General features: G+C 36.6%; 1 protein-coding gene across 2 annotated transcripts in view; it reads right to left on the bottom strand.

Annotated features, from left to right (window-relative positions):
- Positions 1-15,467, bottom strand: part of zgc:113278 (uncharacterized protein LOC541528 homolog) — a 70,492-nt gene that overhangs the window by 31,479 nt on the left and 23,546 nt on the right. The window lies entirely within an intron of this gene.

Genomic DNA, 15,467 nt, shown 5'->3' with positions numbered 1-15,467 from the left:
AGCAGCATGATTTTTACATTTATAAGAATCTTAAATATTTCTATTTTTGCTATGGATTTCAATGCTTAACTCTCTTATATTTCGCCCTTTCTCTGTGCAGTTTGCTCCCTTCATTGAATCTTAATAATGACAACTAAAAACTAGCAGAGCAGAAACCCAAGCAAACAACACTCAATCGTGAAAGGCTGCAACTACTTTAGCGTCAGCCCCACAAAGTAGTAATGTATTAAACAATTAGAACACCTAGAAAATTAGAATGACAATCAAGATGAAAATATTGTTTAAAAAAAAAATACATATAACTGCTTAGTACATTTTAATACTTTTTTTTTTTTTACCAAACTTAGTTTTCTAATTTGTATATTGTTCCCAAAACAGGGAATCTGGGAAACAACAGTTTACTTAATTAGTCCAGGAGTCCAATTAAAAACAGAGGCTGGTTGAAACAAAAACCAGCAACCACAGGGGTCCCCCAAGGCCGAGTATGAGAACCCCTGCTCTAATGTATTTACAAATTTGGTTTCAAATCAATAGACAGATATATATATATCTATATCTATCTCTATCTATCTATCTATCGATATCATCTATATATATATCTATATATATATCTATATATATATCTATCGATATCATATATATCTATATCAGATCTATCTATCTATATATATCTATCTATACTAATAAAAGGCAAAGCCCTCACTCACTCACTCACTCATCACTAATTCTCCAACTTCCCGTGTAGGTAGAAGGCTGAAATTTGGCAGGCTCATTCCTTACAGCTTACTTACAAAAGTTGGACAGGTTTCATTTCGAAATTCTACGCCTAATGGTCATAACTGGAAGGTATTTTCTCCATTAACTGTAATGGAGTAGAGCTGCAAAGACTAGGGGCGGAGTTTCGTGTGACATCATCACGCCTCCCACGTAATCACGTGAACTGACTGTCAACGCAGTGCGTAGAAAACCAGGAAGACCTACAAAAAGCGCTTAAGAAAACATGCATTATATAATTGAGAAGGCAGCGAAACAATAAGAAGCAAGCGAGTGGCATATACTACCATATTCATGAGTGCTGCTACCTCGGAAAGAAAGCAAGGTGTAAACCTAAACTTTAAATTAAGTTCATAGACAGGCTACGCTGGCGTTTCACATGCCCACAGGTAATGCGGGATACAAGTTTAATGAGAGGACGAGGATATAAACGAGAGTTTTGATCACTTTGTAACTAAGTTAAAATTGTAGGTGAAGGGGTGTGCTTATGCAAATTCCGAGAGACTGTGTTTGTGGGGGATTGACAGTTAAGGCGGGTGGGGGAGTCACGTCATCATCTCCCCTCCCATTTACCTCAAGTTAATACACACGCTGTCTCTAGAGTTTCAACACACTGAATCCTCCAGGCACTACTTACAAAAGGTTACATTGACAATCGTGTTACGCTATTTTTAAAATCTTTCCTTTTCTTAGCACAAGCACAGCTGAGAAGCTTCGATGCATGTGCTCCATAACGTTGAAAAATAATGCATTTAATCACACTTTGCATTACAAGCAAAGGGGAGCTTTTGTCAATGCATGATTTCCTGGTACACCGATTACATTGATCAGCGCATCCCGATTCATTTTACCCTCGCACCACCTTAGTTTGAGAAGAAGTATGAAAAATATGAGGTTAACACAGAAAAACAGATCACCAATTCAAGCTTTATGAATAATCGATTAGCCATCAATAATTGTTTTGGTAAAGCCATCCTCCTTCCATTTTATAATTTTTCCGCCACTAGAAATGATTAAATGAACGGTAAAAAAGTAAGAGCGAGGGTGACTTATTTAGGCAGGAATATATATGATAGCAACACTCATGACAATGTCAATCATGTTACGTTATTATTAAAATGTTTCCTTTTCTTTTTCATTACTTCTTTAACACACTACTTCTCCGCTGCAAGGCGCGGGTATTTTGCTATATATATAATATATGAATTACCTCCAAAGAGCCTGAGACTTTTGATATCATGAACGTGTGTACAAAAGGGGTCTCCTGCCCAGCAAAAGTCGAACAGCCAGCTGCGTGCATAGCTGTGCCGCCTTTGAGACGCTGACTGCGCTTCTGCCTTAAGTCAAAGTGAGCACTTTTAATTTTTTCATCCCCCTGAGCTATAGCCCAGACAAGTGCAAACACGGACCCCTTTTCTACACCACGGCAAAATAATATTAAGGCGATTCACACTTTCTTTTGCACGTATACGATTATCAGGTCCTCAGCTCGGATTATGAACACACGCATACGAGTGGAGGACTCACAGTGCCATCACAGCCGATTAATGGCGGGACGTCTCACCAGTCTACACAAGACCCACCACGACTGTCCCAAAAGGCGATCATAACGTCAGCGAACACATCTCTCTATACTATATAAAAGAAAAGGCAACTTTCCTTTCTTTACACCTTTTTTCCTTTTATCCCAAACCAAAGCCTTTCTCTCTTAACACAGCAGAGGACACAAAAATAATTTTCTTTAATTGCCGGTAAGGCACATTACCAGAGGCACAAATTTGAACGTTCACATAGAAAATGTAATTTCTATACCACAGCCGTCGTGTAGCGCCTTTCAAAAGGGATCTACTACCGAGAGATGATCCATATACATTTTAGCTGCTGTTAGTTACTTACCTGTTTTGTTACACAGTCTTTAAAATGTAGTTTACCCCAACCACTCCAGTAGTGCTCAATGTACCTGTACTTCTTAAAACGTTAATGTTTTACTGTTTAATAACTTATAGACTATATTTATTATTTTTCCCTTGCACTCAGTGACCAAAGCTATACACACACATATAGACACATACAAACATACACACAAGTATATGTATAAGTATATACAGACACACACCCCTATCTAGATTATATATATACACACACACACACACACACACACACATATAATTTTTGTGTGTAGATATGTATATAGATATGTAGATATGAAGATATGTATGTGTATATATATATATATATATATATATATATATATATATATACACACATACATACATATATATATATATATATATGTATATATATATATATATATATATATATATGTATATATATATATATATATATATATATATATTATATATATATATATATATATATATATATATATGACAGCAGCAATCCAAGCTGTGAGAAAACAGTAAAAAGGAGGCGTGTCAGACGTCGTGGTACATTTTCTGATGCAGCTACCGAAAACAACTTTGTGACGCTGCCACCAAATACACAAAACAATTACTTTGACAATCATGTGACATTATTTTTAAAATGTTTCCTTTTCTTTTTCATAACTTCTTTAACACACGACATCGCTGCGAAGCGCGGGTATTTTGCTATATTATATACATTGTTGGCTGCCTGCCCATATAAGGCCATCCGTCGCTCTGGTCTCTTAATTCCCTTCTTTGCTTCGCCACGGTATTCATGTCTCCCTGCTGATAACTGCAGCCTTTTTATTTAATCCACGGCTTCTCCGCTGTTTTATTGTTCGTTTATTACGATTATAGCTATTGTGTAGGTATTTTAGACTTAGTTTATATTGTTCAGGTACCCATTTCTTTTACCATTTTAACCGTGCCCTCATTAACATGTCTATCGAGGTGATTACCATTGATCAAAGAACCGCCACTTACCGAGTGGTTTCCATGCCTGGAAATGCCGCCTACCTTTTCCATTCTCTGTGTTACATATTGCACGGCCATATCAGGCTCACTCTTGATATCTGGAGGAACATTGAGTCTTATGTACTGAATGACTGGGACAGGTTGAAGGTGTGGACTGATGACAGTACAGGAGATAATTATACTACACAGGAGCACTATAAAGAGTGAAATGCTTAAGTCCTTCATTTATGCTTCTGCATGCGAGTTGATGGCTGTCACTGAATTGTTCGGTTGTCGCTTTCAAGTGTACCAAAATGGCCAAATATTTTACACCTTTGGGGAACCGCCAATGCCTCTTAAACATTTTAGATTCACAGGTGACAATTTGAGTAGTGGACACTTTGATGTTTATGAATGTTTCAACTCTCAAAAGCTGGATACAAAGTTATCGATGAAGCCGGTTGTATGCTTACAACGCTTGACAGATGGCAAATGTCACTTCATCACAAGTCCTGCAAATACTAACGTAACTGAAACAAACTATGACACTCAATCCGATTATGACAGCAGCAATCCAAGCTGTGAGAAAACAGTAAAAAAGAGGCGTGTCAGACGTCGTGGTACATGCAACTAGACGGAAACAACTTCGTGACGCTGCCGCCAAATACTTGCAAAAAAATCCACAAGTTAGACATGCTGTCGCTAAATACTCGCAGGCAAATCCACAAGTTCATAGACATGCTGGCGCTAAATATTCACAGGGAAATCCACAAGTTAATAACGGGAATGCCTGTTAAACATCTTATAGATTCATGAGTAGTGATTTGGGTGGTGAACACTTCGATGAATGAAACCTGTTATCTTTACAACGGTTGACAAACACGGAATGTAACTTGAACACAACACGTCCTCCTACGAACCTGATTGAAAGAAATAATGATAATCAAATCCTTGATGACAGCAACACTCACAAAACAATTACTGTATATTGACAATCATTTTACGTTTTTTTAAAATGTTCCCTTTTCCTTTTCATAACTTCTTTAACACACTACTTCTCCGCTGCGAATATATATATATATCCCGATCTACATACTCTCAAATAGATAAGCCAAACGCCGTGGCGCAATGCTAGAGGCTTCGCCTCTAGTGCTGACATCTGAGGTTCGATTCCTGAGAGGGGATGCACTGAGTATGTACGCACGCTTCCCAATTCATCTTACCCTCGCATACCCTTGGTTTGAGAAGTATGAAAAAATATGCGGTTAACGCAGAATCATGTTACTTTATTTTTAAAATGTTTCCTTTTCTTAGCACAAGCAGAGCTGAGAAGCTTCGATGCATGTACTCCATATCGCGTTAAAAAAAACAACGCATTTAATAACACTTTCAATTCCAAGCAAAGGGGAACTTTTGTCAATGCATGATTTCCTGGTACATCGACAGTATCACCGCTCCCTATACGCAGAGTACGCAGTCTGCGTAGGGTACCAACTCCCAGGGGTGCACCATCCCAGCTGTTCAAAAAATCATTTTTATATATTATAATAATAAATTAATATTAATAATATACATATACAAATAAACAAAAATATAAACGTATATATTGCATTTTAAGGTGAACGCAGAGTAGGCTAAACACACGTGATGACGCGCGCCCTCACCTCTGTTACGGCTGCCTATTTGGCCAAATATGATAATAATTGAACAATATGCCTGCTCCTGGAAAGAGACATCAACAGTCCGGCGCCGAGAAACGAAAGAAAAAAAAAAGCCCAAGATGAAGCCCGTGCATGTAACCAAATCTCTGGATTGCTCTGCGCATAGCAGTGATGCTCCCTGTAACTGCTGCCTCTGCTGAGCGAAGTTTTTCTAAAATGAAGCTCATCAAAACGTACTTGCGCTCATCTATGGCACAAGAGCGCATCAGTGGTCTGGCAATTGTCAGCATCAACTCTGAATTAGCAAAGGCTTTATCATACGAAGAGCTCATTTATGACTTTGCCTCAAGAAAAAAGCAGAAGTGTGCCTTTCTAAATTTTGAACTTTGGAAAGCTCCAGCAGATGACAGTGTTGATTTTATTTCAGTTTATTATTGTTTATTTTATTTATTACAAATGTTTTATTTAAAGTGTAATTTTAGTTTGTATTTTTTGCTGTAGAGCTACAATTGTAATTTATAAATGATACAATTTATTTATGTATTTACTTTTATTTGAATAAAGTTCTATTGTGGCCCCTATAGTTGGTGTTTTTTTTATTATTTTATTTTTACTTCCGTAATATTTGGGGGAGAGGGCACAAAAGTAAATTTCTGCTTAGGACACCCATTTGGCCAGCAGCGGCCCTGTACATCGATTACATTGATGCACACATCAGAGCTACAAAAATTTTACAGTCAGAATAAAGCGCGTTCCTACGACTGATCGGAGGAAAATTTCATTTCAAGAGACTACCCGACGGAAGCCTTGATAAAAGCATGGTTTTCTGCACACTGAAAAACAAGCAAAATTAGATGCATTACAGAAAGCGGACTTTGTGGCTCTTACTGGGGATCATTGGACTTCCGTGACCGTTAGTAATTGTAATTACATCTAATTACAAAATGTTCAATGATCACACTGTTTTAGCCTAATGTACAAAATAATTTTGGCTAAGGAGTTTAAAGATGAAGCTGGTCAAATTACTTTTTATGTTTCTGACTTATTTTTTTAAGAAGAAAAACTGCACTTTATGTTGAAATTTTGGTTATTATTATTTAAAGACAATACCATTCTGAAAATGTACTTAAAGTACTTAAAATACCACTTTATTATTAAGTCTGCCCAATTTTAGCCAGGGATGATATTTTTGTTTCTGTTTTGAATTGAAATACAGTTTAAAAGCATTTTTTTTTCAGAAATTAAAAGAGCTTGAGTTTACAATATTCATGTCCATGTCTATTATTTGATTCTGTCGCCCACTAAAACCCTTTTAAATTAAAAAAAAAAAACATTTGCGATTTGGGGCAAATTTTCATGTGTGATTACATACGATTAATCAGTTATTTCATGTCTAGAGGGCTCTAATAATGTTAACAGTTTGGGAGAGTTTATAAGGGCTTAAAATATATAAAAATAACCATACAAACATATGGTTTCTACTTCGTGTGTATATATGTATATATATGTGTGAAAAACTATTTGCCCCCTTCCTGATTTCTTATTCTTTTGTATGTTTGTCACACAAAATGTTTCTGATCATCAAACACATTTAACCATTATTCAAATATAACATAAGTAAACACAAAATGCAGTTTTTAAATGATGGTTTTTATTATTTAGAGAGAAAAAAAATCCAAACCTACCCTGTGTGAAAAAGTAATTGCCCCCTTGTTAAAAAATAACCTAACTGTGGTGTATCACACCTGAGTTCAATTTCCGTAGCCACCCCCAGGCCCGATTACTGCCACACCTGTTTCAATCAAGAAATCACTTAAATAGGACCTGCCTGACACAGAGAAGTAGACCAAAAGCACCTCAAAAGCTAGACATCATGCCAAGATCCAAAGAAATTCAGGAACAAATGAGAACAGAAGTAATTGAGATCTCTTAGTCTGGTAAAGGTTATAAAGCCATTTCTAAAGCTTTGGGACTCCAGTGAACCACAGTGAGAGCCATTACCCACAAATGGCAAAAACATGGAACAGTGGTGAACCTTTCCAGGAGTGGCCGGCCGACCAAATTTACCCCAAGAGCGCAGAGACGACTCATCTGAGAGGTCACAAAAGACCCCAGGACAACGTCTAAAGAACTGCAGGCCTGACTTGCCTCAATTAAGGTCAGTGTTCACGACTCCACCATAAGAAAGAGACTGGGCAAAAACGGCCTGCATGGCAGATTTCCAAGACGCAAACCACTGTTAAGCAAAAAGAACATTAGGGCTCGTCTGAATTTTGCTAAGAAACATCTCAATGATTGCCAAGACTTTTGGGAAAATACCTTGTGGACTGACGAGACAAAAATTTAACTTTTTGGAAGGCAAATGTCCCGTTACATCTGGCGTAAAAGGAACACAGCATTTCAGAAAAGAACATCATACCAACAGTAAAATATGGTGGTGGTAGTGTGATGGTCTGGGGTTGTTTTGCTGCTTCAGGACCTGGAAGGCTTGCTGTGATAGATGGAACCATGAATTCTACTGTCTACCAAAAATCCTGAAGGAGAATGTCCGCCATCTGTTCGTCAACTCAAGCTGAAGCGATCTTGGGTGCTGCAACAGGCCAATGACCCAAAACACACCAGCAAATCCACCTCTGAATGGCTGAAGAAAAACAAAATGAAGACTTTGGAGTGGCCTAGTCAAAGTCCTGACCTGAATCCAATTGAGATGCTATGGCATGACCTTAAAAAGGCGGTTCATGCTAGAAAACCCTCAAATAAAGCTGAATTACAACAATTCTGCAAAGATGAGTGGGCCAAAATTCCTCCAGAGCGCTGTAAAAGACTCATTGTAAGTTATCGCAAACGCTTGATTGCAGTTATTGCTGCTAAGGGTGGCCCAACCAGTTATTAGGTTCAGGGGGCAATTACTTTTTCACACAGGGCCATGTAGGTTTGGATTTTTTCTCCCTAAATAATAAAACCATCATTTAAAACTGCATTTTGTGTTTACTTGTGTTATATTTGACTAATGGTTAAATGTGTTTGATGATCAGAAACATTTTGTGTGACAAGCATGCAAAAGAATAAGAAATCAGGAAGGGGGCAAATAGTTTTTCACACCACTGTATATATGTCTATATTTGTGTGTGTATATATATATATATATATATATATATATATATATATATATGCCAGCAACACTCATGAGAATGACAAAACAATTACATTGTCAATCATGTTACGTTATTAAAATGTTTCCTTTTCTTTTTCATTACTTCTTTAACACACTACTTCTCCACTGTATTTTGCTAGTGTATATATTTATTATCTGTCTATCTATATATATATATATATATGTATATATATACAGCTCAAAAAATTAAAAGGAACAATTTTTAATCAGAGTATTGAATCAAGTCAATGACACTTCTGGGCTATTGATCTGGTCAATTAAGTAACAGAGGGGGTTGTTATTCAGTTTCAGCTGCTTTGGTGTTAATGGAATTAACAACAGGGGCACTAGAGGGTCAACAATGAGATGACCCCCAAAACAGGAATGGTTTAACAGGTGGAGACCACTGACATTTTTCCCTCCCCATCTTTTCTTGACTGTTTTTTTCACTAGCTTTGCATTTGGCAATAATAATAATAATAATAATAATGGCGGCACGGTGGGTAGCGCTGCTGCCTCACAGTTGGGAGACCCGGGTTCGCTTCCCTGGTCCACCCTGTGTGGAGTTTGTATGTTCTCCCCGTGTCTGTGTGGGTCTCATCCTGGTACTCCGGTTTCCTCCCACAGTCCAAAGACATGCAGGTTAGGTGCATTGCCAATTCTAAATTGTCCCTATTGTGTGCTTGGTGTGTGTGTGTGTGCCCTGCCCAGGGTTTGTTTCATGACTTGTGCCCTGTGTTGGCTAGGATTGGCTCTAGCAGACCCCCCCGTGACCCTGTAGTTAGGAGATAGCGGGTTGGATAATGGATGGATGGATAATAATAAAAATAATAATAATAAATGTTTTATCTGTTCCCGTTACAAATGGTTGTTAAGTAAGTAAAACTATTTTAAAATTAACAAAAACTTGTGAGCTATGAAATGCAGAAGAGACAGCAAACACTAAATTCACAAACTAAAGCATTTAAAAGTGTTTTAGGCACTAAATTCCATTAAGACATTATTTTCTGAATTTTATATTCAAAGGTCATAATTTCTTCTACTTCATTAATGTGACTGTAGACATTTATCCATGGTCACTCATATGGATTTAATTTTTATTTAAAAAAAAAAACCTTCTTACTCCTGTATCCCACCAATACACATAGAGCAAACACACTGCATGAGCATTTTGTAATGTGTATTTATGGTGCCATATTGAAATATAACCTTCAAGCCAGTAAAAGAACTTAGCAACAACTTTGCTCCACCTTTCAGATTACATCCGACACTGATCATGCCCCTTAATGAAAAGGAGCACTAGCAATATTGGTTCAAATTTATTCCACAAAAGCTGCACTTGTCTTAGAATATCAAAGTAATAATTTCATTGTTAAACCTAACATTGTTTTATATTATTAAAATAAAGAGAGAACCTTTATTAAAATGATAGTGTTCTGTTGTACAAATTACAGTTTTATAGGTTATGTTATGTACTGATAAAAGTGACTATGCGGTTTAACGAAATGCCGCAAATGAAGTGCATCACCTCTAAACCCCTGAGCGCATTTGTAGGGTGGATTCAACTTTTAATTAGATGGCTTACTCCAGTTCTCCATTTCTGTCTTTAATCTCCCCTGCACTCAAATAATGAGAAGGGACTCAGTACTATTTTATAAGCAATCATAGATTTTAATACACAGGAGTCAGTAAGACCCACATTCATTTCTTAATTTTAGATCCTGATGTCCCAATTTTCTTCAGTGGCGTGCCTATCTTCAAAAGAAGTTACTTGGATTAGTACTTTTTGGCTTTCCCTTTCAAATAACAGACTATGGTAAAAGTTAAAGTTTTTCTTACAGCACTAGAATATTTAGTCGTTGAAGAGCTGAAAAGAGTATTGTAACCAGGAAGTTAAGGACTTTCTTTCAGGGGAATCCAGAGACCATGGCCACAAGGAACAGGCAGGGGCCTGATACATAAAGAGCTACAAGACAAAATAAGTGCCAAGATCCACGAGTGTTGTAAATGAAGTCTGTATTAAACAAAGTTCCTAAGCTGAAGGTATTGCCTCTTTTTTAAATATTAGTGCAGTGATGGGCAATTCACAAACAATTGGCTCTTTTTAAAAGACTCTCTTCAGTGAATCAAATGAAGTGAGCACGGACGAATCGATTCAGCAGAGCTCAACGGGAATGCTAAAGTGCATGCATGTCCTGCATGATGTCATCAGCATATTTCATTGTGCCCACACTGAAAGATGTTTAAAATGCTTGCGTATTTGATTTGTAATAGAGTCACTATCCAAGAACCAGTCTAATGAATCTTATTCATTTGATTTATGAACAGGTCATTACAAGTTGCACAATTATCATTCACCTGTGATTCTGTAATGAAACGTCTTATTTTAATTATACATCTTAAATGTGTTATCATGCTTTGTGTGCAGAAACAGAACATTGGCCAATGAATTATCGTGTTAAATATATAAAATCAATCATATATTTATACACACAAGGACAGGCCTTTAGAGGATCAAAAACTCAAAAATTATTGGCTGCACATTGCCCTCTTTGGAGGAACTCTTCAGCTATTGCTGTCTCAACAGAATAGCCAACATCACGAAAGTCCCTTCCCACCCTGGACATCACTCGTTTGATTTGCTGCCCTCTGGCAGGTGGTTTAGGTTCATTCAATCCCGGACAAACAGATTTAAGAACAGTTTCTAGCCCAGAGCCATATGAGAACTACAAGTATACGTTTACATGCTTTGCACTTTATATTACTTATCTATTTCTACTATTTCTTTTAATTTCATATGTGCAATATACTGTACCAAAGTGTGATATTTAGTTATTTTATTGTATTATATTGTATTATACAGTAGAGTCTCACTTATCCGACCTTCTGTATTATCCAGCGTCCCACCGCAAAAAAAAAAAACAAAAAAAACGCATCATCCGGCAACAAGAACTGCAAGTTGCGAGCATGAGCATAGTCTTTTTTTTGTTGCCAAGTTTATTTTTTCAGTTACATTTTTCTATTGTGTGTGTCTCTCTTTCCCCAATCCCACCCAGGGAATGCACAGGGAGAGACTGAACACGTGCGGAAATCATCAGCATGCACAAACCAAAGGGGAAACTGGCTTGCTCCTATACCGAGTGTGTGGTCATGAGGCAAAAGTTTGGTGAACTTTTTGGTCATAACCCAGTTTGTATGTGCTCAGAGACGTTCGTGAACCGAGTCACAGTATTAGGTTCGTAATGTGTAAAATTATAACATAGTTTGACGTTTAATTGGCTTTTTCTTAACACCTCCCATTATCCGACGTTCTGCCGGCCAATTTATGTCAGATAAGCGAGCCTCTACTGTAATATAATTATGTCCATTTAGGATAGCTGCAATATTTTTGTACTAAGTGCAATGGAAATAAAAAGGAAACTGAATTATTTATATTCTTATATATACACACCTATACAGTATACATATATCTCAAAATAATGTATGAATTATTAATGATACATTTGTGATGTGACTTCCTATATACACCAGAATCTAAATGGATCAAATTAATCAATTCACTTAAACAAGTAGTTCAAAAGAATCAAATCAGTAAAGTGAATTGACATGCACATCATTATGAGGCTGGCGACCACAGCTTCAAAATGTGAGCAGGGTCCAGAAGCTGGCTAGTTCATTGTTACTCCTGAAAGGGCTGCATAGAACATACATAGGAATAAGTCATGGATGGCCAAGTTTCAGACTGGTTTAGAAAAGGGGTCCGTTAGATCTGTTTTTCTTTTGACAATCAGCTAAAACAAACTGAATGAACAATGTGCTTTAATATTTTGATTTCTGGGATGCAGAAGAAATATGAAAGCTAGATGAGAATTATGCAAATGTACAGTATGTTTAGATAAACTAACCAGTGTGTATATGCTTGTAAGAAGATATGAAATGGGGGCCTTTAACTTGTATTTCATAATTAGCTTAAAATAATTTCAGGTAGACAGTCAGCAAAAACTAAGAGAAATTCTCAATTATTTGTATTTGACTAATACAACTTACTAAAAATACTCATAAAACCACAGTATAACAGAAAAGGTGTAGTTGTTGAGAGATGCAGACACCACAGCATTTAAGAGAGGCAAATGAGTGGAATGAAATGGAGGGATGACAATGTGGGTTTTGATATAAAAGAGATAGGGTGTAGGCTGTTCTGAAGCTGTACTGAACCAACATGCTACGAAGGTGCAGTGCCACTTAAAACGGGCCCCAGCAAAGGAGTGACCAATGTCATGGTGGTACCTGCATCAGTTGGATTAAAAAGAATTAAAGAACTCTTTAATTATTCCAAAGACATCTTTCTCCTGGTTATACTGAAATCCAAGCTCACTTTCAGGGACTTAGAGGATAAGATACAACCTGAATGATTTAAATCTACTTTTGACCTCTTGTATTTAATGTCTAGTTTCTCTGCAAATACACATAAGTAATGATTAAAGTTTGAATATTTCCTCACTGAAACTCACCTTGTTTATTGATATCATTTGCCCCAGTGAGCTTGTTCAAGTTATTCATTATTTGTTGAGCAGTTTCAAAGACTGGCCTTACTAGAGAACTGTATGTCTTGTATGTTTGCTTAAGTGTGAACTGTGCAATGATCTGTTAGAATTGTGCAGCCCTTTCAGGGGTAACAATGAAGTAGCCAGCTTCTTGCCTCTGATAAGGTTTTCAAGCTGTAGTTAACAGCCTCAGCCACATCGCTCTGTTTGATTTGTGTGTTTGAAATATGAATGATGAGCAGATGTCATGTTGGGAAGTATTGCATGTAAACTAGATGTAAACATGTAAATCAAGAATAATAATTTAGGCATCTTTAGTCTTAACTTGTCCACCAATATAAAAAAACCTCAGATGTTCAAGTGCTTTTTGTGAACACTTTCACATGACAAAACAATGAAAATGCTGTTAAAAAGTTAATATCTGATGGATCTTGAATATTTTAAGTTTCTAATATTGCTAACAACTTTTTATAATGGCACTAAGAGAAAACAGTTCTTCTCTCCCACAGAGCATCAGTGATACCCAAGTTTAGTTGCGAAGGACCCCTGTAGCTATCGGTTTTTATTATAACCAATTTCACAATCATTGCATCATTCTTACTTTTAATTGTTGTTTAGTGAGCACTTCTTTTTAATTTTCTTTTTCTAAGAAATTCAAAAATACTTTTATTTTTAGTAAAACTTGAAATGCTTACCTTTCCTTTACTATGTTTTTAATTTAACTATTTCTATAAAATTCCCTTAATTGAATCCAAATGTTACAAACTTGTAATGTTAAAGGGGAGCAGTTACTACAGTGCCATTTTCAAACGTCTGCTCACTGGTAGCAAATATTTCTTAATGAGCATGTAAGGGAAAATGGCAGTGAAATAATTGCTCGCCTTTAGCAATGAATGTTGTTTGCGACTATGTCAGCTTGACTAATTTTTAAATACCAATGTGTGGATACAATTAAGATAGAAGATTCTAAAGAAAAGGGAACCATTTGAAATATAAGCTTTTAACACTATGGCAAAGTACACAAATGTTAAAAATTTCTTTGATAGCTCCAGTACATTGTCGCAGCACTGGTTTGTTTCTCAGGGCTTACGTCCAGTAACACAAACTTCAAAAGGGAAACATCGGTCTTAGATAGCAGGCGATTGAATTTCTAATGGGGAATGTTCTGTGTTCCTAGCCCTTCATATTAAACAACCAGGTAACACATAGGGTACTGGAACCTGTGTTTATCCACTTAAAGCACTGCTTTGCATATACATTCACAGCTGTGAACTATCTACATGGGGAACCACATACAACTAATGAAAAACATGAAAAGAAATGCTGTACTCAAATAAACAGTGTAAACAAATATAAATCATAGACATCTAATAATGATAATATTACTGAAATTTCACACTATTCCTGCTGATTTCAAATTTCAAAATAATACACATTCCTGTAAAATTGTGTTTTGCAATGACCTTCAACAAAAGCCATTTCACTAAGAAAAGCAGGAACTGACCTAACGCAGGAACGTTTTACTCATGTGCAACAGTGTATGGCATGTTCAAGAGTAAGCAGCTCCATAAATCTAGTAATATTTGTATTATTACCTATTATTTGACTGATGCTTTTATCCAAGGGGGACTTAAAATACTTGAGATATAATAATTGGTAACATTTATTTTTTTTTCCCAGTTAGAACACCGAGAGATTAAAATTATTTGGTCATTGTCACACAGTGTCAGGAGCAGAATTTGAACCAACAGCCTCAGGGTTTTAAGTCTACAGTCACGAACCTTAGCCACTATACCACACTGCCTGCTAACAATATTAGTCCGATACAGAATCATTATAACTGAGGCCCATTGTTTAAAGAAATTTTATTGTAATATGCACGAGTAACTCTTTACTTTTAGAAAGTAATTCATCACACCAGTTAACGTAATCATCTGCTAGTCTCCACTATAGTCTCTGCCAATGCAGCTAGTCTGCACTATCGCAGTACTAATATCATTATACACACAGAAAATGTTATTTAAAAAAGGTAGCAGGTACCAGATGATCTTGTGCATGCAATAATGGAGAATTCAGTTGGAGATTTATCAAGACTAAAAACGTTTCCAGAAATCACTGCCCCCGATACACCTATGCTGGTGTGTCTAGCACTTACTACCATCAGGGCTGGGCTGACAATTATTTTATCACGCATTAACTCAGTTTTTGTTATTATTTTGAAAGCCTCAGTCTCACTAGCAACCAACAGAGATCAGTGATGTTCTCATTATAGTGCTTTTCGATACGCTTTTGCTAGAAGGAAAGTTAGTTTTGTTGATTTGACCTCGATTCCCTGCACGTGCATGTGGACAGATACCAAAGTGAATACTCAAAGCAAAATAAATAATCAGTGGATGACTGTTTTCGTATTATCGCTGAATTGGACTCTGATTTGTCGGACTCCGATTTTGATGCA

The sequence above is a fragment of the Polypterus senegalus genome, chromosome 14, assembly GCF_016835505.1.
Source record: "Polypterus senegalus isolate Bchr_013 chromosome 14, ASM1683550v1, whole genome shotgun sequence".
Lineage (NCBI taxonomy): Eukaryota > Metazoa > Chordata > Cladistia > Polypteriformes > Polypteridae > Polypterus > Polypterus senegalus.
The sequence above is the reverse complement of the archived record's forward strand: the minus strand, read 5'-3'. Positions and strand labels throughout refer to the sequence as shown.